This window comes from Macaca fascicularis, chromosome 7, assembly GCF_037993035.2.
Source record: "Macaca fascicularis isolate 582-1 chromosome 7, T2T-MFA8v1.1".
Lineage (NCBI taxonomy): Eukaryota > Metazoa > Chordata > Mammalia > Primates > Cercopithecidae > Macaca > Macaca fascicularis.
Genome location: NC_088381.1, coordinates 169,013,051 through 169,036,900, shown reverse-complemented (window position 1 = coordinate 169,036,900; position 23,850 = coordinate 169,013,051). Strand labels below are relative to the sequence as shown.

The following is a 23,850-nucleotide window of genomic DNA, read 5'->3' as shown; positions in this document are numbered from 1 at the left end:
AGCCCAAAACATCAATTTGATGTTTACTTACATCAGTCATTCTGTTCCTTAGTCCACCAAATAACAATAATGGTCTTCATGATTAGAGAATAATAAAACCAGCTACATGGTTTTCATTCTATAGAGAAAAATAAAGCCTTGTTTCAAAAACATTTTAAAAGGCTCTTTTTAAAAGCCTCTTTTAAAAAACATTTTTCTAAGAAACTATATTACTACAACTTGGAAAGGCCCATATATGTATTCCAAAAACAATGAAAGAGCCTAGAGTTTTTCTTAGAATGTCTGTCATGAAAAAAGAACATGAATCATATTCTCATATCATAACATTTGTTCCTAATTGGTCCATGGTTTGCTGACTCTAAAATACAAACAGAGACAGAAGTGCACCTTCCTTCTCATATACAAAAGACATCAGTATCTGTGCTCTCACAGCACTGGACAAGAACACTGAGGAATATTTACATCTGTCTAGAGTCATTGCCCTCAGGAAGAACAGATTATGTTTCTTTTTTTATTTGTTTAATAAAAATCCATTAAAAATTAGATTAATGCACTCATCATTGGTCTCTGTTTGGTCTCAATTAAGTGGTTATTTAACCAACTATTTATATGATTAAAGATGTTTCATTTTCTTAATAAAACAGTCAGCAACGCCCCGCCAACACAGAACAAAAACCCTGACTCTTGCATACAAATGACCATATGCTCCCTACCAGAATGGTAGAAGCCTTGGCTATTAATTTATTGGGAGTCTCAGATAAGTTTTAATAATAATCCATGTTTCATTACATTCACTGATAATAAGCACATGACTTATGCTTTTTGTTTTACTCACTGATAAATTTTTAATTCATGGGCTGATTTTATAACAAAAATGCAATCCATCCCCAAGAACCACAAAGTCCAAGGACAAGGTACCATAACCTCACTTCCCAAAAAAGGAATAATTACGTGTCTCTTTGTAATGGACCTCAGAGTTGCATATGGGTTTAATCAAAAATCCTGTTTCAGATACCCCATGGTACTCATCATTGGTCCAAGCACGTTTTTCTTCCTTTATATCATTCATTTATTATTCATTGGTTCATGAATAATAATATAAACACAAAATTCTAGGAATAAGATATTCCCATTAGTGGCTCTCTCCCTAAAGACTAGGTCTCCTTTTACAATGGACCTCAGAAAACGTGTGTGATTAATTGACATCCATGCTTCATACCAAATCCACATTCACCATTATTTCTTCCGTAGTCTTAGTCAATTTGCCCATGTTTTAAAGACAGTGCAATGAAAAGTGATAAAACCACCATCTTCCAACACTGACAATGTCTTCCATATTCTCTCAGGCTGCCACACAAAGAGTTATCAGCCAGGACCATACCAATATGGAAAAGATTAAATCATCTGTGGTAGAAAATAAGATACAATGTTCAATAATTGTGAATATAAATGGTCTAACTACTATATTTTTGTCGCTTCAGTTGTGCCAAATTATATTAAACATATTTTCAGAACACATTTCCATCACTGGTCCATTCCTGGTGATTTTAATTTCTGTTATAGATATTGATTCCTTTGAAATACCACTGAACACTCCTGAACAAAGCATCCAAACCAATGACATGAACTTGAGGTGGTAACTTACATTAGTATCTATATTCTTTACCCCACGGATCTAACTGCCAAGATTTTGTTTCTTAGAAAATGAATGTCATCTATCCTGTGGTTGCTACGTGGAAGAAAAGTAGACTTATCCTAGAAGAATAAGAAGAAATAAAAGGCATCTTTATAGGAAAAAAAGAAGTGAGATTGTCTCTATTTGCTGGTGACATGATTTTATATACAGAAAATCCAAACTACCTCACAAAAAACAGTTAGAACTGACTTCTGTAAAACTGCAGGATAGAAAATCAACAAAAAAAAATTCAGTAATGACTCTATATGCTAATAGGTAATTAACTTAAAAGGAAATGAAGAAAATAAGCCCATTTACAATAGCACCAAAAATATTGTCTAAATTTAACCAAGATAGTGAAAGACCTGTATATTGAAAACTATAAAACACTAGTGAAAGAAATTGAAGAAAACACAAATAAATGGAAAGATACCCTGTGTTCATGGGTTGAAAGAACTAAGATTGTTAAAATGTCTATGCTACCTAAACCCATCTACAGGTTCAATTCAATTCCTATTAAAATTTGAATGTCATTTTTCATAGAAATAGGGGGAAAATCCTTAAATCCATATAGAACCACAAAAGACACTGAATAGCCACATACAAAAACTCTTGAGCAAAAAGAACAAAGCTGGAGGCATTACAATCCCTCACTTCAAAATATATTATAAAGTGATTATAATCAAAACAGCATAATACTGACATAAAAACAGATACATCAGCCAATGGAGCAGAATTAAAAGTTCATAAATAAACTCACACATTTACAATCAATTGATTTTAGATAAAGATGCCAAGAGCACACAATGGGAAAAAGACAGTATCTTCAATAAATGGTGTTGGGAAAACTGGTTATCAACATGCAGAATGAAATTAGATCCTTATCTCACCCAATATACAAAAATCAACTCAAAATGGATTAAAAACTTCAACACAAAATCTGAAACTATAAAACTACTAGAGGAAAAGCTCCACAACATTGGTCTAGACAATGATTTTTTTAATATGACCCCAAAAACACAGACAACAAAAGTAAAAATAGACAAGTAGAATGTCATCAAATTAAAAACCAAATTAAAATTGTTTCCAGCAAAGGAAACAATTAACAGAATGAAGAGACAACTTCCAAGTCAGGAAAAAAAATGTGCAAACCATACATCTCATAGGCGTTAATATGCAAAATATATAAGGAACACAAACAATTCAATAGCAAGAAAACCCAATTTAAAAATAGACACAGGATTTGGACAGATATTTTCCCAAAGAAGACATAGTAATGGCCAACAGATACATAAAAAAATTATCAGTCACTCTAATCACTAGGGAAACACAAATTAAAATCACAATGAGATACCATCTCTTATCTTTTAGAATGGCTTTCATCAAAAAAATGAAAGGTAACAAATGATGGCAAGGATGCAGAGAAAAGGGAACTCTTCTATATTGTTGGTAGGAATGTAGTTTAGTATAGCCATTGTGGAAAAAGTTATGGAGGTTCCTCAAAAATAAAAATAAAAAATAGAACTACCATATGATCCAGAAACCCTACCCAAAGAAACCAAAATCAGTATGTCAAGGGGATATTTGCATTCTTATGTTTATTGCACCATTATTCATGATAGGCAAGATATGGAACCAACTTAAGGTCCACCAAGGGATGAATGAACTAATTGTGGAATATACACACAATGGAATACTATTCATCCTTTTAAAAGAAGAAAATTCTGTCATTTGTGACAGTGTGGATGAACATGGAGGATATTACGCTGAGTGAAATAAGCCAGGCACACAAAGACAAATGCCACATATTCTCTGAGCTGAACTCATAGAAGTAGTGATTAGGATGATGGTTAATGGAGGATGGGGTGAGAGTAAGGGAGGGAATGGGGAGTTGTTGATCACAGAGTACAAAGTCTCAGATAGACAGGAGGAATAAGGTTGACATCTACTGCAAAGCAGGATGACTACAGTCAATGAAACTGTGCTGGGTATTTCAAAATAAGAGAGTAAATTTCAAATGTCTCACAATAAAAATGATAAGTAAACAATAAAAATGATGGATACATTAACTAGCTTGATTCAATCATTTCACATTGTACACCTATATCAAAACATCCCATTGTACCCCACAGTTGTATACAATTATATTTTAACATTTAAAATAATATTAATATTAAATTTTAAAAAGAAAAGAAGATCTAAAATTATTAATCTAAGTCTCCACCTTAGAAAAAAGAGCAAATTAAATCTGAAGTAAGCAGAAGGAGGAAATAACAAAAACTAGAGCAGAAATCATTGAGACTAAAAAGAGAAAATCAGTAGAGAAGAATCATCAATAACCAAAAAAAATGGGTTCTTTGGAAAGTTCAACAAAATCAAAAAGCCTCTAGAAAGCTAACTAAGAAAAAAAGAAAAGTCACAAATTGCTAATATTAGAAAGAAAGGACATCACTACAGACCCCATGGACATTAAGTGGATAATAAGGGAATAATATCAGCAACTCTATGCCCACAAATTTGATGACATTAAAGAAATGCACCAATTCCTTGAAAGATACAATCTGCCAAAACTCACACAAGAAAAACTATTTGAATAGGCCTATATCTATTAAAACAAATTTAATCAACAGTTAACTCTCCAAAACAGAAAACACCAGATATGGATGGATTTACAGATTAATTCTTCCAAACACTTAAGAAGAAATTATACCAATTCTGTACTCTCCTTCAGAAGATAAACTACTTCCTAACTCGTTCCCAAAGGCCAGCATTACCCAAATACCAAAACCATTAAAAAATATTCAAAGAAAAGAAAAACAATAGGCCGGGCGCGGTGGCTCAAGCCTGTAATCCCAGCACTTTGGGAGGCCGAGACGGGCGGATCACGAGGTCAGGAGATCGAGACCATCCTGGCTAACACGGTGAAACCCCGTCTCTACTAAAAATACAAAAAACTAGCCGGGCAAGGTGGCGGGCGCCTGTAGTCCCAGCTACTCGGGAGGCTGAGGCAGGAGAATGGCGTGAACCCGGGAGGTGAAGCTTGCAGTGAGCTGAGATCCGGCCACTGCACTCCAGCCTGGGTGACAGAGTGAGACTCCGTCTCAAAAAAAAAAAAAAAGAAAAGAAAAACTACAGGCCAATATCTCTCATGAACATACCTGTCAAAATTCTCAAAAAATATTAACACCACAACCAAGTAGAATTTGTCACGGATATGCAAGCTTGGCTCAACATTTCAAAATCAGTTAATTAATCCATTACATCAACAGACAAAGGGAAAAATATCACAAGATCATATCAATAAATATAGAAAAGCATTTGACAAAATTCAACACTCATTCATGATTAAAAAATAAGGCCAGGCATGGTGGCTTATGCCTAGAATCTCGATACTCGGGGAGACCAAGATGGGCGGATCACTTGAGGCCAGGAGTTTGAGACCAGCCTGGTCAACATGACAAAGCCCCGTCTCTACTAAAAATACAAAAATGAGTTGGGCATGGTGGCACATGCCTGTAATCCCAGCTACTTAGGAGGCTTGTACATGTACTTTCTGCTTAATTTTGCCGTGAACCCAAAATTACTCTAAAAAATATAAAGTCTCTGGCCTGGGATGGTGGCTCACCCCTGTAATCCCAACACTATGGGAGGCCCAGGCGGACAGATTGTCTGAGCTCAGGAGTTCAAGATGGTGAAACCCTGTCTCTACTAAAATACAAAAAATTAGCCAGGCGTGGCAGCATGTGCCTGTAATCCCAGCTACTCAGGAGGCTGAGGCAGAATGGCTTGAGTCCAGGAGGCAGAGGTTGCAGGGAGCCGAGATTGCACCACTGCACTCCAGCCTGGGCGATCTGACCTCAGGTGATCCGCACACCTCAGTCTCCCAAAATGCTGAGATTACAGGTGTGAGCCACAGTGCCCGGCCTAATTTGTCTGTATTTTAAATATGGCACAATAAATGACCACAAGCACACCATCTTACCCCACAATAGGAACACTGACAATATAAACCATTGTCTATGTGCTGCCCTTAAACATTCAACAGATTGGCCAGGCGAGGTGGCTCATGCCTGCAATCTCAGTACTTTGGGAGGCCAAGGCAGGCATATCATGAGGTCAAGAGATTGAGACCATCCTGGCCAACATGGTGAAACCCTGTCTCCACTAAAAATACAAAAATTGGCTGGGCATGTTGGCGCGAGTTTGTAGTCCTAGTTACTTGGGAGGCTGAGACAGGAGAATCGCTTGAACCTGGGAGGCGGAGATTGCAGTGATCCCCAGCATGGTGACAGAGAGAGACTCTGTCTCAAAAATATATATATATGTGTGTGTGTGTGTGTGTGTGTGTGTGTGTGTATATATATATATATATATATATATATATGTTCAACAGATTAGGTCACTTGAGGAAATGTAATTTAGCTGGGGTGCAAAAATAAAATGGAATAATCCTCAACTCTAAAAGTCATTTAAAAACTTCCTTATTTTCTTTAATGTTCTCAGTTGTGTCGAATGGAAATAGAATTTTGTTTTTGTTTACAATCATTTCTATCACTGGGCAATGCACAGAGCTTTTTTTTTTTTTTTGAGACGGAATCTCACTCTGTTGCCCAGGCTGGAGTGCAGTGGCGCCATCTCGGCACAGAGCTTTTTTACTTTATTTAAAAATGTGCCCATTTATTTCTCTAAAATAATAAAAAGTATGAACAACTCCCCACAAATCAAGAAGATAAAAATTTACTTAAATCCATTCCTACACTTTTTACCCACAGAAGTAAGAGCCATAATTTTCACCACTGAAAAATAATTAAATCAGGTATGGTGCATCTATTGTGTAAAGTAAGAGCAGATTTAAGAAAGAACAGCCTACATGCATTTAAATCTTTCAAGGGGCATTTGTAGGACTGTACAAGATTAATTATAAACTCTCATTCACACCACATTGTAATCAGTGGCCAAAGAATGGCCTGCAATATTATTTACTGATTTATCTGGCACCCAACACAAGAATAAAAGCTATTACAAGTATCCATCTATGTGTTTTCTACCCAGATGGTAAAAGTCTAGAACTTTATTCCCAATAATGGATCTCATTTATACAATACAGAATTAGGTAAATTTAAACACTTTTTTATGGTAAAATTTCGCCAAAATAGTCCATGCTAGACTCTACTTTATGTATCTCTTTATTCATTTTTTGTTTCACTTATTCATTTAGTAAGCATTCATGAACAATCTTTTGTTTTTTCAGAGAAAACACAGTATGATCAGCCCATCAACAACCCAGAATTGTAATACAATTAAATGCAACTATACACATGAACCTGACCCCGTATGGGAAGAGCCTAGTTTTAGGTCTTTTTGTTTTGCTTTTTTTTTTACCCAAACATCAGTAAGATACTACAGGATAAATAATTCACACTTTTTTAACACATGCTCCTCTTCAGTCCATGTTGTACCTCAGTGGTTCTCAACTGGGGCCAATGTTGCCCCCCACAGATGAAATTTGCCAAAGTCTGAAGAAATGTTTGATTGTCACACTGGGAGGAGGGTCAATATTGGCATCTACTGAGTAGAAGCCAATGAAGTTACTACACATCCTACAATATACAAGACAATCCTGCACCATAGAGAATTACCCAAAATGTCCATACAGCCAAAGTCAAGAAACACTGCTTTACGTTCCTCAAATAACTGAATACATTCACTCCTGTGTATACATTCACTCATATCATCAATATCTGTGAACATACAGACTGCATCAGAAATATGAATGGCATTAACACCTGTCCATTTGCTCATTACTCCCAGACTAGATCATATTTTCTTGTGTTCATTAAGAAACAGCACCACCTAAATAATGCAGGACAAACAACATTGATTTCTAGGTACTTATCTCTCTATATATACTCCTTACCCAAATAAGTATCAGATTTAATCAATTTATGTTGAAACTGAGTGCTTCAGAAGTGTGTTAATAATAATAAATACATTATACATTCTCATAATTAGGCCACATATGGCTCTACTTGTCTTCCTTTATTTACATATTTGTTTCATTTTTCATTTACTAAATCTTTTCTAGTAATACAATCCACACCTATGAACCTCAACCGCCTAAGAACAAAATCCCAAATAATTCTAACTTCTACTATAATATCATTTACCATATAGGTGTTAACTAGGTCTCCTCTTGTAATGGACCTCAGAGTTACAGGGTTTAATCAAAATCATCGATTCAGACACCCCAGAATACTCATCATTGGTCTAGGCCTAGCATTCCTTTTTTATTCATTCATTCATACTTTATTGTTTCACTCATTGAGCCACTAACAACAAAGCCGATAGACACAAATCAAAAAAATCTAAGAACGAGATCCTTGAATATTACTGACATCTATAAACTTATTTTACATAGAAGTGACACTGCATTTTTTTAGAATGGATCTAAGCATTATACAAATAATGAACTACACTTCCTTGCTTCATACCAAACTCACATTAATATTTCATCCAGACTTTCTTGTATTTAATTTGTCCATATTTTAAAGATAGTACGTGAGGTAGCCAGCCTCCAAAATGGCTCCCAAAGCCCATGTCTCCTGGTACGCATAGCCTTGTGTAGCTTCTTTCCATATTAAATCATGACTGCCTATGTTACCAATAGAATACTGTGGAAATGATGGTGTATGACTTCTGGAGCCAAATTATAAAATACTTTGAGAGTTCCACATTTCTCTGTCTTAGATTGATTGCTCTAGGGGACATCAACTGCCATGTTGTGAGGATACTCAAGCAGTCCTGAGGAAGAGTCCATTTGTGATGAAACTGTGGCTTCCCATAATCAGCACCAACTTTCCAGCCATGTAATTGAAGCAGACTCTCTAATACAGTCAAGCTTTCAGATGACTGCAACTTCATCTGACATCTTGCCTGCAACTTCACAAGAGACCCTAAGCCAAAACTGCCCCCAGTAAGCCTCTCCTGGATTCCTGCCACATAGAAACCGTGAGAAATAACAAACATTATTGTTGTTTTAATCCATTAAATTGTTCAGTAATTCATTACACAGCAAAAGATAATAATACAATAGAATGAACAACTGTGGAACCACCATCTTAACTCACAATGAGGACACTGACACTATCTTCCTCTTCCTATCTAGAGGATATTCACTCCTCTATTCACTCCTCTAGGGTGAAGCTTCACCCTAGAGGAGTGAATAGCCTTGATCTTTAACATTAAAGAAATGTGTGTAAATCAACCACGGCACAAAATAAAATACAATATTAAAAACCTCTGAAAAATAAAAGCCCTCCATCATTTGTAATGGACCTAAGTTGGGCTGAATTAAGACTAATCATAAACTTTGGTTCACTTCCATTATTGGTTTTTGCATGGTATGCTTTTCATATATGTATATATTTAGCCGTTTATTCTTCTAACATAATTTAGTGATGAACAAGCCACCTAAACCCAGGACATGAGTTGTGACTATTATCTGCAACAGTCTCTGAGCTCCTTAACCACAGAGGTGAAACACCCATATCTTTATTGTTATTGAATAATTAGGTGTGGCATGTTCATTGTGTGAAGGAAAATACACATTTTAGAAAAAAATGAAACAGCAAAGACTTAACTTCTTTTAGAAATTCTTTTAGATTAATCATAAGCCTTGGTTCCTAACACATTCTCATTATTGAGTCAAGAATAACCATACCTTTTGGATTTATTGTTTAATTTTTAATATAATGAACCTTTAAATCCATCCAACACAAGAGTAATAAATGTAACCATTACAACTATCCATTTGTATACTCCTAACCACATAAACACCCAAACCTCATTAATCTCTTTTAAGGGACCGTATTTGAGCATTGCTGAGAGTGTGCCATGAAGCAGTGATCCAAGATTTACCTTAATTTAAGCATTTACTGACTCACTTGTGTTCTTTCTTTTATTTAATTACCCCAAAAATAATTTGATGATTTATTCATCTTTTTTTAAAAAAAGAATAAAACCAAACAGTAATCCAGAAGTGGAATACAATTTCATGCAACTGTTGACATGCACTGTGTCCAAAGTGGGATCCATGTAGATGTCTTTTTTCTTTAATCTGTAAAAATGGGTTAATTGTTATCTTTGTTTCATGACACATTGGCCAATCCTCTATATTCTTTTAAATAATTGAAACACAAACTCATTTGTTCATTCGCTTTTTACAATACATCAAAATGAATAAAATCCAAGAAACTAGACAAGAACACTAATATCTGTTTGTATGCTCACTTGCCCAAAAATACAAATGGCTAGATCATTATTATTTTTTTAAATAATGTTCAATGAACAGAATTGGATTAATAATACCTACGATCATATTCTCAATATTAGTCCACACCTGGCCTTCTTTCAATTAGGCAGTTATTGGAAAAATTACTTTTAATATAAATGATTTGTTTGTTTTCTAAATAAAACCAACAACCCAACATCAGTCCAAAATTACAACAGGGACTCTCATGAAATTAGATATGTCTTTTATGGAAAATTGTAAGGGGGACTTAATCTATTTATGTTATGAAACTCAGTGCTTCAGAAAATAACAACAATTAGTAATAATCCTTGTTTCATTACAGACTTGCATAATTAGCCCATCATTAATTTCTGCATCTTTATTCTTGCACTGGTTCACTTCTCATACCATTCACAGCATGAAAAACTGTGAATCAGATCTTTGGCTATTCCTAACTTTTGCTGTAAGCCCCTTTCCCACAGAAGAAATAACTAGTTTCTTTTTTCTCTGAGAATCAAAATCTTTGATTCCTACAGCTCAGAATACTAATGACTGGCTATACTTGACATACTTTATGCATCGTTTATTTCTTTATTCATTGTTCATTAATAATAGTATAATCAATTCTCATGAATCAAAAAGGTCAAAAACAACATCTGTGACTACTAATAATTGTATATATGTCCATTGAGCACAAAGCTAATAGATGAGGTCACTTTTTGCAACATATATGTGTGTGTGTATTTGCATACATATACATATACACACACATATATGCACTTTTTGCACATATAAATTAATCAACATCCTTGTTTCATGTCAGTTCCATGCTACTCACTGGTCCACAGTTGGCCCTTTTTCAAGTGCCAAAGATGACGTAATAAATTACCAAGGAATCATAATCTTGCTGCACAACTAGAACACTGACAATATTGTCCATCTTCCTATGTGCTCCTCCCTCAAGGAATTAATTATAAGTGGATAGGTACTTAACTGAATCACAGTGCAAAAATAAAACAGAATTTGAATCGTCTCTGAAAATGAATGAAACACCTTGTATCTTTTGTATTGAATTTTACTAGTGCTGAATCAGATTAATCATAAATCCCAATTCTGAACATATTCTTATCACTGGTCCATATTGGTGTTACCTAGTTTTATTTATTAATATATCCAGTTATTATTTTAATAAATTCAGGCAACACCTATAAACCAACCTCCCAATCCAAGAACAGTAAACGCTAATTGTTACTTACATAAATCTCTTCTCTCCTTACCTGCAGAGGTAAAAGCCAAGATCTTTAGCATTAGAGAATGATTAAACCAGTTCTTCACCATAATGTGCTCATTTGGTGAAGTAAAATACATATTTTCAAGAGAAAGAAAGACCCTACAGTTAGACTTTTTAATGGAAATTTGTTTGGCAGTATTAGATTAATCATAAACTTGGGTCACCTCATCATTGCCCAAAAATGGCACTCCTTATTTATTGACTTGTGTAGTTTGGGCTTTTAAATAATACAATGAATATCAACATGAGAATAAGAGCCATATCTATCATAAATATCTGTCTACATACTCCCTATCCATAAATTTAACAGATAGGTGATCATTTTTGGTGGATCTCACTTGTGTAAAATTAGATAAATGTAAACCTTCATTTTATGGCATATTCTCATCTATGACACAGAATCTTTCTGATTTATATGTCTAGTGATTTGCTTATTTATTCATATATACAATTATGCATGGAATAAATTACATATCTGTTTTTCTAAAGAATTACTCCATGGAAATTTCAATGTATGCTTTACCCAAAGCAGGGGCAACCTGGAGCTCTATTTATCTGGACAACATTAGAGTATAACTGGAGTAATCATTATCTTTGGTTCATAACACATGTTCCTCATTGGCCCATGCTTGACCTTCCCTTAAGTAATTGATCTAGATATGAACAACCTCCTGTATTCCCTTAGAACAACATATCAGTAACAATGGACTCCAAGACGAAAGATACGAACTGTCAATATCTGTCTACATGTTCATAGCCCACAGCCACAGTCAACAAAATCCTCCTCTTTTAATTTTCTGAAAAATAAAACTCACTAAATAATGTTGGATTAATTATAACCCTGGTCATATGACACATTCTCAATATTGGTTCATGTTTGGCTCTATCTCAATAAAATATAGTAAACCCACTAGCAGCCCAGAACTGAAATACTCTATGATCTCTCTCTATGAGCTTAACCCAAGTTAACCCAAGTTAGAAGCGCCTAGATCCCACTTTCTCTATATGGACATCAGTAGGGTAGAACGGGATTAGTCATAAGCTTGCTCCACACTGTCCAGAGTTGACCCTTGACATATAATTATATTCATTCAACTTAAAAAACAATATATAATTACCAGAGATCTTAGATTCTATACTTGAACACAAAACAACCCACATGCTCATTACCCATAGAAATAACTGACTCTATCCCTTGCCATTTTTTGTTGTTTTTTATAAAATTCAGTAGATACAATTAGATGGATCATAACTGGTGTCATGTAACACATCCTCAAATTGGCACATATTTGCTCCTTTTCTGTTACAGTCATGTAATATTTTATGTAAATATTTTCCCTTCTTAATAAACTGACAACCAGCAACCTCTTACCAATCCAGAATGCCAACATGGACACTTAGATGCATCTATCTATGTGTTTCTGTGTGTCTGGAGCTCCTAGGTACTCCAAACGACAGCTTTTGCCTATGTATTATATTGAAATTCAGTATTCTACAAATATATTACTAGTAACACTTGTTTCATGACATGCTGTCATAAATGGTCCACATATGATAGTCTTTATCTTCACTTACACATTACTTTGTTAATGCATTCATTGATTCACTTACAATCCCTACCTAAGCACTCACTGAAGCCAAAGAACCTGAACTTCTACTCTGAACTCCACTCCCTTACAGAGAAGAGCAAGGTCTCTTTCTAATGGACTTCAGAGTTTAGGGTTTAATCAAAATTAATCATTCATATGCCCCAGAACTATTCATCACTCACTTTTTTCTCATGTATTTACTTATACACTGTTTATTGACTATGCATACTATTTCATTAATGATTTCACCCACAAAATAATTTACATGAATCACAAAAACCCAAGAACAAGACCTCTGACTGTTGCAGAATGCTATCTCCACGCTCATTTCCCACAGAGCTGGTAGACGAGATCTCTTTTTAATTGGGACTCAGACTGTGCCTATAATTAATCAATAACCTTGCTTACTACCCATCCCATGTGCCACTGCTCTTTGCTCAATCATCTTTCACTTGATTTACTCATAACTTAACAGCAGTACAATGAACAGTCTATCATCTCATTCCACAACTGGAACACTGGCAATTCGTTCCATATTTGTAGGTGCTCCCTTCCCAACAATGTAAAAGCCTAGATCTTTATCAATAGAGAAATCTTCTTAAAATATGGTGCACAACAGAGGAGAATATTAAGCAACCATGAAAATGAATACAACCTCCTCCAATTATGTTTGTAAGGGATTCCAGTTGTACCAAAATAAACTCATCTTTCTAAGGGACTTCAGCTGTACTGAAATGAATTCATCTTAACCTATGGTTCATTACATATTCCCAATATTGGTCCACGCATGGCATTGTTTAATTGGTTTTGATTTTGTTATTTTATTTTTAATTGACAGATAAAATTATGTGTATTTATAGTGTACGACATGATGTTTTGAAGTATATATACACTGTCGGTTGACTAACTCTAGCTAATTAATATAAACATTACCTCCCATAGTTGTCATTTTTGTGGCGAGAACACTTCACATCCACTCTCTCAGCATTTTTTAATTCTATTTATGTTTGAGGTAGCCATTCATTCTTTGAATTAATTCGATGGACAACATCAATAGCCCCCTTCAAAGCAAGAACAAGAACTCTGTTACTCACATGTGCCTCTCTGTTTCTTATCCACATAAGTGACAGACATGATCTCCATCACTGGATAACAAATAAGTCAGATCTGGCATATGGAATGTGGAGTGAAAACCAGATTTTAGAAAATTCAAGAAGCAGCACAGATTTAGATTTTTTAAGGGACCTAAGTCCCGTTGTACCAAATTTATATATAAAAAAAAACCTGCAGTTTTTGTCAAATTCCCAATTAGCCTAAGAATGGCCCTGATTTTATTTATCGACTTGTTTAATTACCAATTTAGGCACTATACGGAAAACTCCTGAACCTATATCCTAAGAAAAAGATCAAAACTATGCATGTTCCAAATTCCATCACTTAAGCCCCACCCACAAAGGTAAGAACCAAGGTGATCTTTTTTATAGGTCTTCCTTGATTAGAATTGGATAAATTTATGTTCCCATTTCTTAACACATTTTCAGCAATGGTCTGTGTTTGATCCTAACTTATGAATCTATTCATTTATTTGTTTATTTTTTATTCACTCATGGAATAATTTGTTAGTATTTTTATTTTCTTCAAAGAAAATGCAAAATGGCCTAAAATATTATTGCAAATAACTGATTCTATGCGCTTTATCCACAGTGTGCAGAACCCCATACCCTTTTTATTTATACAGACACTTTTAATGATAAATTAACCTTATTCATCTATGTTTGTCCTCTTTTATTTATTTATTTATTTTTATTTATTTATTTTTTTTTTTTTTTGAGACGGAGTCTCGCTCTGTCGCCCAGGCTGGAGTGCAGTGGCGCGATCTCGGCTCACTGCAAGCTCCGCCTCCCGGGTTCACGCCATTCTCCTGCCTCAGCCTCCCGAGTAGCTGGGACTACAGGCGCCCACAACCGCGCCCGGCTAATTTTTTGTATTTTTAGTAGAGACGGGGTTTCACCGTGGTCTCGATCTCCTGACCTTGTGATCCGCCCGCCTCGGCCTCCCAAAGTGCTGGGATTACAGGCGTGAGCCACCGCGCCCGGCCCCTGTCCTCTTTTAAATAATTGCTTTCCTGCAATCAGTAGGACTGCTATACTCCAACAACAACAAAGCTAAAAATCTAATCAAAAACTCAATCGCTTGTATGGCAACTGCAACAAGAACAAAAAAGTACTTAGGAATATACCTAACCAAAGGGGTGAAAGATCTCTACAAGGAAAACTACAAAACACTGCTGAAAGAAATCATAGATGACACAAACAAATGAAAACACATCCCACGTTCATGGATGGATAGAATCAATATTGTGAAAATGGCCATGTTACCAAAAGGAATCTACAGATTCAATGCAATTACCATCCAAATACCATCATTATTCTTCACAGAACTAGAAAAAATAATCCTAAAATTCATATGGAACTGAAAAAGAGCCCACATAGTCAAAGTAATACTAACAAATCTGGAGGCATTTCATTGCCCAACTTCAAACTATACTACAAAGCTATAGTCACCAAAACAGTATGATACTTGTATAAAAATAGGCATGTAGACCAATGGAAAAGGAGAGAGAACCCAGAAATAAAACCAAATACTTACAGCCAACTGACCTTCAACAAAACAAACAAAAACATAAAGTGGGAAAAGCATACCCTACTCAACAAATGCCGCTGGGATAATTGGCCAGCCGCATGTAGAAGAATACAAAAGCCAACTCAAAATGGATCAAAGACTTAAAATCTAAGACTGGAAACCATAAAAACTGTGCAATATAACATTGGAAAAACTCTTCTAGATATTGGCCTAGGCAAAGAGTTTTGACCAACAACACAAAAACAAATGCAACAAAAACAAAAATAAATAGATGGGACCTAATGAAACTAAAAAGCTTCTGAACAGCAAAAGAAATAATCAGCAGAGTAAACAGACACCCCTCAGAGTGGGAGAAAATACTTGCAAGCTATGATCTGACAAAGGACTAATAATCAGAAACTACAAGGAACCCAAACAAATCAGTAAAAAAACAAAAATAATCTATCAAAAAGTGGACAAAGGACATGAATAGACAATTTCCAAAACAAGATATACAAATGGCCAACAAACATATGAAAAAATGTTCGGCATCACTAATTACCAGGGAAAATGCAAATTAAAACCATAATAGGATGCCACCTTACTCCTGCAAGAATGGCCATAATTAAAAAATCAAAAGTTAATCAATGTTGGCATGGATGTGGTGAAAAGGGAACACTTTTACACTGCTGGTGGGAAGGCAAACTAGTACAACCACTATGGAAAACAGCATGGCGATTCCTTAAAGAATTAGAAGTAGAACTACCATTTAACCCAGCAATCCTACTACTGGGTATCTACCCAGAGGAAAAGAAGTCATTATATGAAAAAGACACTTGTACACACGTTTATAGCAACACAATTCACAATTGCAAAGATATGAAACCAGCCTACATGCCTATCAACCTGCAAGTGGATAAGAAAAATGTGTATATATATCCACCAAATGGAATACTATTCAGTCATAAAAAGGAACAAAATAATGGCATTCGCAACAACCTGGATGGAGTTGAAGACCATTATTCTCAGTGAATTAACTTAGGAATAAAACCAAACATCATATGTTCTTACTTGTAAGTGCAAGCTAAGCTATGAGGATGCAAAGGCATAATAATGACATAATGAACTTTGGGGACTCAAGGGGAAGGCTGGTAGGGGATGAGGAATAAAAGACTACACATTGGGTACAGTGTACACTGCTCAGGTGACAGATGCACCGTCACCACTAAAGAACTTACCCATGTAATCAAAAATGACCTATTCCCCCAAAACCTATAAAAATAGAAAATTTTTAAAAATTGCACAATAGTTAATATATAGTAAACAATTATTGTTAGCTATATTACTAACAGTTGTATTATTTTTTATTATTTTATTATTATAGTTTTATTTTGTCATTGCTATGAGGGAAGTATTGTTCTTGATGCTACAGTTAATAAAAAAATTCTGTCAATAAAAAATAAGCAAATAAATAAATAATCCCTTCCTTCATATGCTTAGAATAATAACATCAAAATTTGTTAACCTACATACCCTGAACAAGAGCTCTAAATAAGACTAACATCTGCCCATAAGCTCAACAGTTGGTGCCTGCTTGATCTTTCAATTAGGTAGTTCTGTAAGCAATTATTTCTGTTCCCTTCTTTTCCCTTTTCATATTAAAATACGGAACAAAATTAACAGCTGGCAACCCAGAAACATACATCTGCCCATATGTTCCTAACCAATATGGTAACAGCCTTGAACTATTTACTTATTAGAACTCAGCTTCTCAGAAATATTTAATAATAATTTATATCTCATTACATACTCTCATAATTGGTGCATATCCAGCCCTCTTTGGCTGAATTCATTGGTATGTGTCTTTATTTACTCATGCACTGATTTACTACTAATAGTAGGATTCATATCAGATCTGCAAAATCCTAAGCACGAGATGCTTATATTCCTCACTGCAGCTATAAGCTCATGTCCCACTGAGGCAGTAAACTAGGCTTGTTTTTACAATGAACCTCAGAGTCATATAGTTTAATCAAAATCCTTGATTCAAGCACCCCAGAGTACTTATCATTGGTTTAGTTTTGAGACTTTTTATTTATTTATACAGTTGTTTGTTGATTTAGTTCATTAATTGACTAAAAATTACTTAATCAATATTCATGAATCACAACAAAGCAAGAATAAGATATGTGAATGTTATAACTGATATATGTAGGCTAATTTCTCCAAGAGCTAATCCACCAAATCTCCTTCTACAGAGGATCTCACTGTTACACGTATGGACCAACCAAAATCCTTATGCAGTCTCACACTCAACGTGGCCCAGGCAGGGCCCTCTTTCTCTAGCCTTTCCTCAACTATTTTCAAATTTTAAATATTTAACAAAGAACATAAAGGAACATCATGTTTTCCTTCACTGACAACATTTTTTTCCTTCCTTGTGTTTTCTCTGCCATAGCTTAGAAACCTAAATCTTTATCAATGGCAGAACGTGTAAATTAAGAGTAGTGAAAAAGTGAAATACTAAACAATTGAAACTGAATGAAATATCTTCTTCCATCCACTTTTTCGCAGAACCGACTTGTTCAGAATTATATCGATCTTAAATTTTGTTTCAGGGTACATTTTCACCAATGCTCATTCTTTTTTTTAAGTTTTATTTTATTCTTAAAATAAAATAAAATGTTATTTAATTGACAAATCCTTCTTGACCCTCTTTATGTATTCATCTATTTGCTTATTTACTGTTTAATTTGTAATAGGCTAATTTAATCTTATATCTATCTTTTTAAAGAAAATTAACAAGGATTCTACCAGCATCCAAAACTGAATATAACATGAACCCATCTGTGAACATTAAGCAGTTAGGGGTCCAGACATTATAACCTTTATATGGACATCAGCAGTATAGAAATGACTTTATCCTAATACTTGCTTCATAATTTATGACCATCACTGGTCTGTCATTTGTCTTCTTTTAACTTATTGTGACATAAACTTCTTCATTCATTCCCTTACAATCCATAGCTGAGAATCCAAAGAAACTGTTCAAAAACTCTGAATAAAACTAACATCTGTCAATCTGCCCATTACCCACAGAAATAATCAACTAGATCTTCATTCTCATTGTTGTTCAATGAACTCAATGACTAGAACTGGATTAATATTAATTCTTATCACCTGACACCTTCTCAACACTGGTCGTCTTCCATTTTCTTATTTCCGTAAAAATCTCTACCTTAGAAATAAGAGCAACCATCCATCCCTGTGCTTGTGTGTATTTTATTGACTTCAATGCTTCAAAAACATAATAATAATCCATTGGTTCATGCTTGGTTTTCTTTTTTTATTCATTTACACATTTGTTTAATAAGTTCACCTGTAATCCCAGCACTTTGGGAAGCCTAGGCGGGCAGATCATTTGAGGTCAGGAGTTCGAGACCAGCTTGACCTACATAATGAAACCCCGTCTCTACTAAAATACAAAAATTAGCCAGGCATGGTGGCAGGCACCTGTAATCCCAGCTACTTGGGAGGCTGAGGCAGAAGAATTTTCTGAACCCAGGAGGCAGAGGTTGCAGTGAGCCAAGATCATACCATTGCACTCCAGCCTGGGCAACAGAGTGAGACTCCTCTTCCAAAAAAAAAAAAAAGTTAATTTATACATTTGTTCAATTTGTTTAATTATTTACTCATCAATTCACTTAAACAATGCTAATGTAATCAATACCATCAAGATCCTGCTACAGGCCCATCTATGAAAGTAGGAGACTGGGTATCTCTCAGTGGATTTCAGTGGTGCCTACATGGATTAATCCTGCCCACACTCAGCACTTGCATGCTTAATCCTCTTCCATTTAGTCAGCTACTTAATCAGGTATTTGTTGTTAGTAATTGTCTTTGAAACAAAAAAAACTGAAGACTAGCAAGACACCACCAACAAAATAAAACAGCATGGATTATTACATGATCTTTTCATATCTTCCTTACCTAAATAAACTAACTATCCTTACCTAAAAGAATTAACCATTAAACCATAGCCATTATTTATACAGGTTTTGGTGCTTAATAAAAACTATTTATAACAGGCCAGACACAATGGCTCATGCACTGAGAGGCCAAGGAGGGTGGATCGCTTGAGCCCAGGAGTTTGAGACCAGCCTAGGCAACACAGTGAAACCTCATCTCTACAAAAAATACAAAAAAATTAGCCAGGTGTGGTGGCATGCGCCTGTGGTCCCTGCTACTAGGGAAGCTGAGGCAGGAGGATGGCTTAAGCCTAAAGGTCGAGGCTATGGTGAGTTGTGACTGTGCCACTGCACTCCAGCCTGGGTGACAGAGTGAGACTCTGCCTCAAAAAAATAAATAAATAAAAATAATCCTTGTTTCAGCAGTCTACATTTTAATGTTTAGCATGTGCTGTTTCCATTTTTTTCTCATTCATTTATTCACTTATTAGTGATTCATCACTGATTAGCCAATAATAATACAATCCGTACCCATGGATTAGAAAAACATAAAATTGAATATTCCTCTCATTGGATTATAGCAATGCTGAGCAATAAAAAATTTAATGCCACCTACACAAATACTTGTAAATTTTCTAGAAGCTACAGTATTTAAAAAGTAAAAAGAAACAGGTGAAATCAACTGTAATTGTGTATTTTATTTAGCCCAGTATCTAAAATACTATCTTTTAATCGATATAAATAATTCTAGAAATATTTTACCTTTTTCATATTGAGGCTTCTAAACTCGGTATGTATTTTTCCATGTAGATCACATGTCAATTAGACTAGTCACATTCCAAGTGCACAGTAGTTCCCGTGGCTAGCAGTGATGGTATTAGACAGTGCATGTCTTTAATTTCCCACAGAAATAATACACTAGATATCTTCCTATAATGTATCTAAGTATGACACACATGGATCAATGGATCAATCAACATTCTTCATACATAGCAATGCCACAATTATCACTGGCCCATCCTTAGCCCTCTTTCTTTTAATTTGTCTATATTTCAAAGATGACACAATGAGCTACCATAAATCTACCATCTTCTTGCCCAGTAGAATACTGATAATTACTTTCAATCTTCCCATGTGCTACCCTCTTAAGCAGTTAATGGCATAGGTCTATATCGACGGAGGACTGTTTAAATCAACAGTGATGTAAAATGTATACGAATATTAAACTGCCAGCAACACAAATAAAATAGCCTGACTGTATTCTTAATGGAAGTGGTGTTGAGTTGGATTAATCATGAACACTGATTCATATAACATTCTCATCATTGGCGCATGCGTGTTCTGTGGTATTTTAATATGTGGAGCTATTTACTTCTTTTAAGTAATACAGTCAACATCTGTGAGCAAATTATCCAAACCAAGAACAAGGACCCTGACTGTCCTGTCATCAGCCTCCATGCTCCTTGCCCACAGAGAAAGCAGCCCGGCCCTCATCATTACAGAATAGCTGATCACCTGCGGTGTACTCACTCTGTAGAAGAGAAAGCAAGTGTGAAAAGGTGTGAAAAAGACTAGATTTAAACTTTTTAAAGAAATATTAAAATTGCAAAATACTGGATTAACCATAACCCTTGGCTTGTGCCACATTCCCAACATTGGTCCGTGGCTCGCCCTCTTTCTCACCACTGACCCACAATTAACACTTCCTTCTTAATTGACTTCATCAATTGATTATTTTAATTATTAACTTAATAAACACCATTGAGTGAATCTCCTAAAATAAAAATGAGAATGATGACCATTACAAATCCCGTCTATGTGTCCCCTCTTATATGAATGACAGGCCCAGGTAGGGAGAGCCCACATTATCTGCCCAGCAGGACTAGAGTTGCCGTGGGGTGGCACTGCTCAGTGCCTCCTATTCTTTTTGTAAGTAGGAGTGGTTCTTGTGGCCTTCATGTCTATAGAGTATTTACCATACAGGAGACAGATAACCTATTTATTTCAGGTCTTTGAATTTTAAAAATCTATTCACTTACTGATTTTTATAATATAATCAAGGAAAACACCACGAATCTACCATCAAAACCAAGAAAAACAGTAGTATATTATAGAGATAGATATATAATTCATAGATAGATAGATAGATAGATAGATAGATAGATAGATAGATAATCTTTTAATCCTTAACCATAACTGGAGAAACAGAAACCTTTATATAATGGACTTAATCTGTTCAGAAATGTATGGATATAATATTTGGTTCATGACACACTTTCTTTTATTTATTTTTTTTTTTTTTTGAGACAGAGTCTCGCTCTGTTGCCCAGGCTGGAGTGCAGTGGCACAATCTCGGCTCACTGCAAGCTCCACCTCCCGGGTTCATGCCATTCTCCTGCCTCAGTCTCCTGAGTAGCTGGGACTACAGGTGCCCACCACCATGCCTGGCTAATTTTTTTTTTTTTTTTTTTTTGTATTTTTAGTAGAGACGGAGTTTCACCGTGTTAGCCAGGATGGTCTCAATCTCCTGACCTCGTGATCCACCCACCTCGGCCTCCCAACATGCTGGGATTACAGGCGTGAGCCACCACACCCGACTCATGACACACGTTCATCACTGGTCCATGCTTAGGCTTCTTTATGTATAATGACAATGAGTTGCATCCATCTACATATTCCTCACTAACAAATGTAACATGAGATCTTTTATTTATGTACTACACTTGTGGTGACTTAAATTAATCACAAACCCTGGTCTATGTCACATTATGATCCTTGCCACATGCAATGGAATCTCTAGTGTTTATTAATCATTTTTGAAGTAAATCATTTCATATGATGAATATCCACAAAGCCGCTATTCAACACACTATGACTTTGACAATACATTTTTGATCCTTTACCACCAAGATACATAGACCTTCAACATTAGAGAAATGTTCACAGAAACTATGCAGTACACATTCATGTAATGCTCAATAGTCATAAAATAAATGAACAAGCCTATGTTGTTTTTTCATGAATGAAAGACATTTTTTGTCAGTGAGTCTCAATTGTACAGAACTGGATTAATCATATTTGTTTCAAGAACATTCCCATCACTGGTTAATATGGTTTGGCTATGTGTCCCCACCCACATCTTATCTTGAATTGTACTCCCATAAATCCCACATGTTGTGGGAGGGACCTGGTGAGAGATAATTTGAATCATGGGGGTGGTTCCCCCATACTGCTCTCATGGTAATGAATAAGTCACACGAGATCTGATGGCTTTATCAGGGGTTTCTATTTGTGCATCTTCCTCATTTTCTTTTCCCACCAGCATGTAAGAAGTGCCTTTCACCTCCCGCCATGATTCTGAGGCCTCCCCAGCCATGAGGAACTGTAAGTCCAATTAAACTTCTTTTACTTCCCAGTCTCGGGTATGTCTTTATCAGCAGCATGAAAACAGACTAATACAGTAAATTGGTACCAGGAGTGGGGTTTGTTGCTGAAAAGATACCCAAAAATGTATGAGTGATTTTGGAATTGGGTAACAGTTCCAAAAGTCAGAAGTTGGAACAGTTTGGAGGGCTCAGAAGAAGATAGGAAAATGTGGGAAAGTTTGGAACCTCCTAGAGACTTGTTGAATGGCTCTGACAAAAATGCTGATAGTGATATGAAAAATAAGGTCCAGGCTAAGGTGGTCTCAGATGGAGATGAGGAATTATCTCCTAATATGTCAGTCTAATGCCTAAGTATCCTTTTGCAAACTGGAGCAAAGGTGATTCTTGTTATGTTTTAGCAAAGAGACTGGCAGCATTTTGCCCCTGCCCTAGAGATTTTTGAGAGAGATGATTTACAGTATCTGGTGGAAAAAATTTCTAAGCAGCAAAGCATTCAAAAAGGGGCTTGGGTGCTATTAAAAGCATTCCATTTTAAAAGAGAAACAGCATAAAAGTTCAGAAAATTTGCAGCCTGGCAATGTAGCAGAAATGAAAAACCCTTTTTCTGAGGAGAAATTCAATCTGGTTGCAGATATTTGCATAAGTAACAAGGAGCTGAATGTTAATCCCCTAGACAATGGAGAAAATGTCTCCAGGGCATGTCACAGGTCTTCATGGCAGCCCCTCCCATAACAGACCCAGAAGCCTAGGAGGAAAAAAATGGCTTTGTGGGCCGGGCCCACAGTTTCCACACTGTGTGCAGCATACGGACTTGGTACCCTGCATCTCAGCCACTCCAGCCATTGCTAAAAGGGACCAAGGTAAAACTCGGCCCAAGGTTTCAGAGGTGCAAGCCCTAAACCTTGGCAGCTTCCACATGGTGTTGAGCCTGAGGGTGCAGAGAAGTCAAGAATTAAGGTTTGGGAACCTCTGCCTAGATTTCAGAAGATGTATGGAAACACCTGGATGCCCAGGCAGAAGTTTGCTACA

The 23,850-nt window shown here is 35.7% G+C and overlaps 1 protein-coding gene and 3 non-coding genes across 17 annotated transcripts in view; all 4 read right to left on the bottom strand.

The window, feature by feature from the left end:
• The window catches only part of LOC102123842 (uncharacterized), a 124,792-nt gene that overhangs the window by 74,572 nt on the left and 26,370 nt on the right, over window positions 1-23,850 (bottom strand). For 4 of the 14 annotated variants that reach the window (XR_012416129.1, XR_012416133.1, XR_012416126.1 and 1 more), the window contains exons 5-6: window positions 1,646-20,966; window positions 32-118 (exon numbers count right to left, since the gene is read on the bottom strand). The gene's annotated coding sequence lies outside the window, so the exon portion shown is untranslated. Of the gene's footprint in view, window positions 1-31; window positions 20,967-23,850 lie in introns of all 14 variants that reach the window. The other 10 variants (XR_012416130.1, XR_012416123.1, XR_012416127.1 and 7 more) reach the window with 6 other exon arrangements.
• LOC123574963 (small nucleolar RNA SNORD113/SNORD114 family) lies at window positions 965-1,039 on the bottom strand. The gene has a single exon (XR_006700140.1). It is a non-coding gene; the product is annotated as a small nucleolar RNA SNORD113/SNORD114 family (small nucleolar RNA).
• On the bottom strand, window positions 7,874-7,945 carry LOC123574967 (small nucleolar RNA SNORD113/SNORD114 family). Its single transcript, XR_006700143.1, has one exon. It is a non-coding gene; the product is annotated as a small nucleolar RNA SNORD113/SNORD114 family (small nucleolar RNA).
• LOC123574972 (small nucleolar RNA SNORD113/SNORD114 family) lies at window positions 17,474-17,545 on the bottom strand. Its single transcript, XR_006700146.1, has one exon. It is a non-coding gene; the product is annotated as a small nucleolar RNA SNORD113/SNORD114 family (small nucleolar RNA).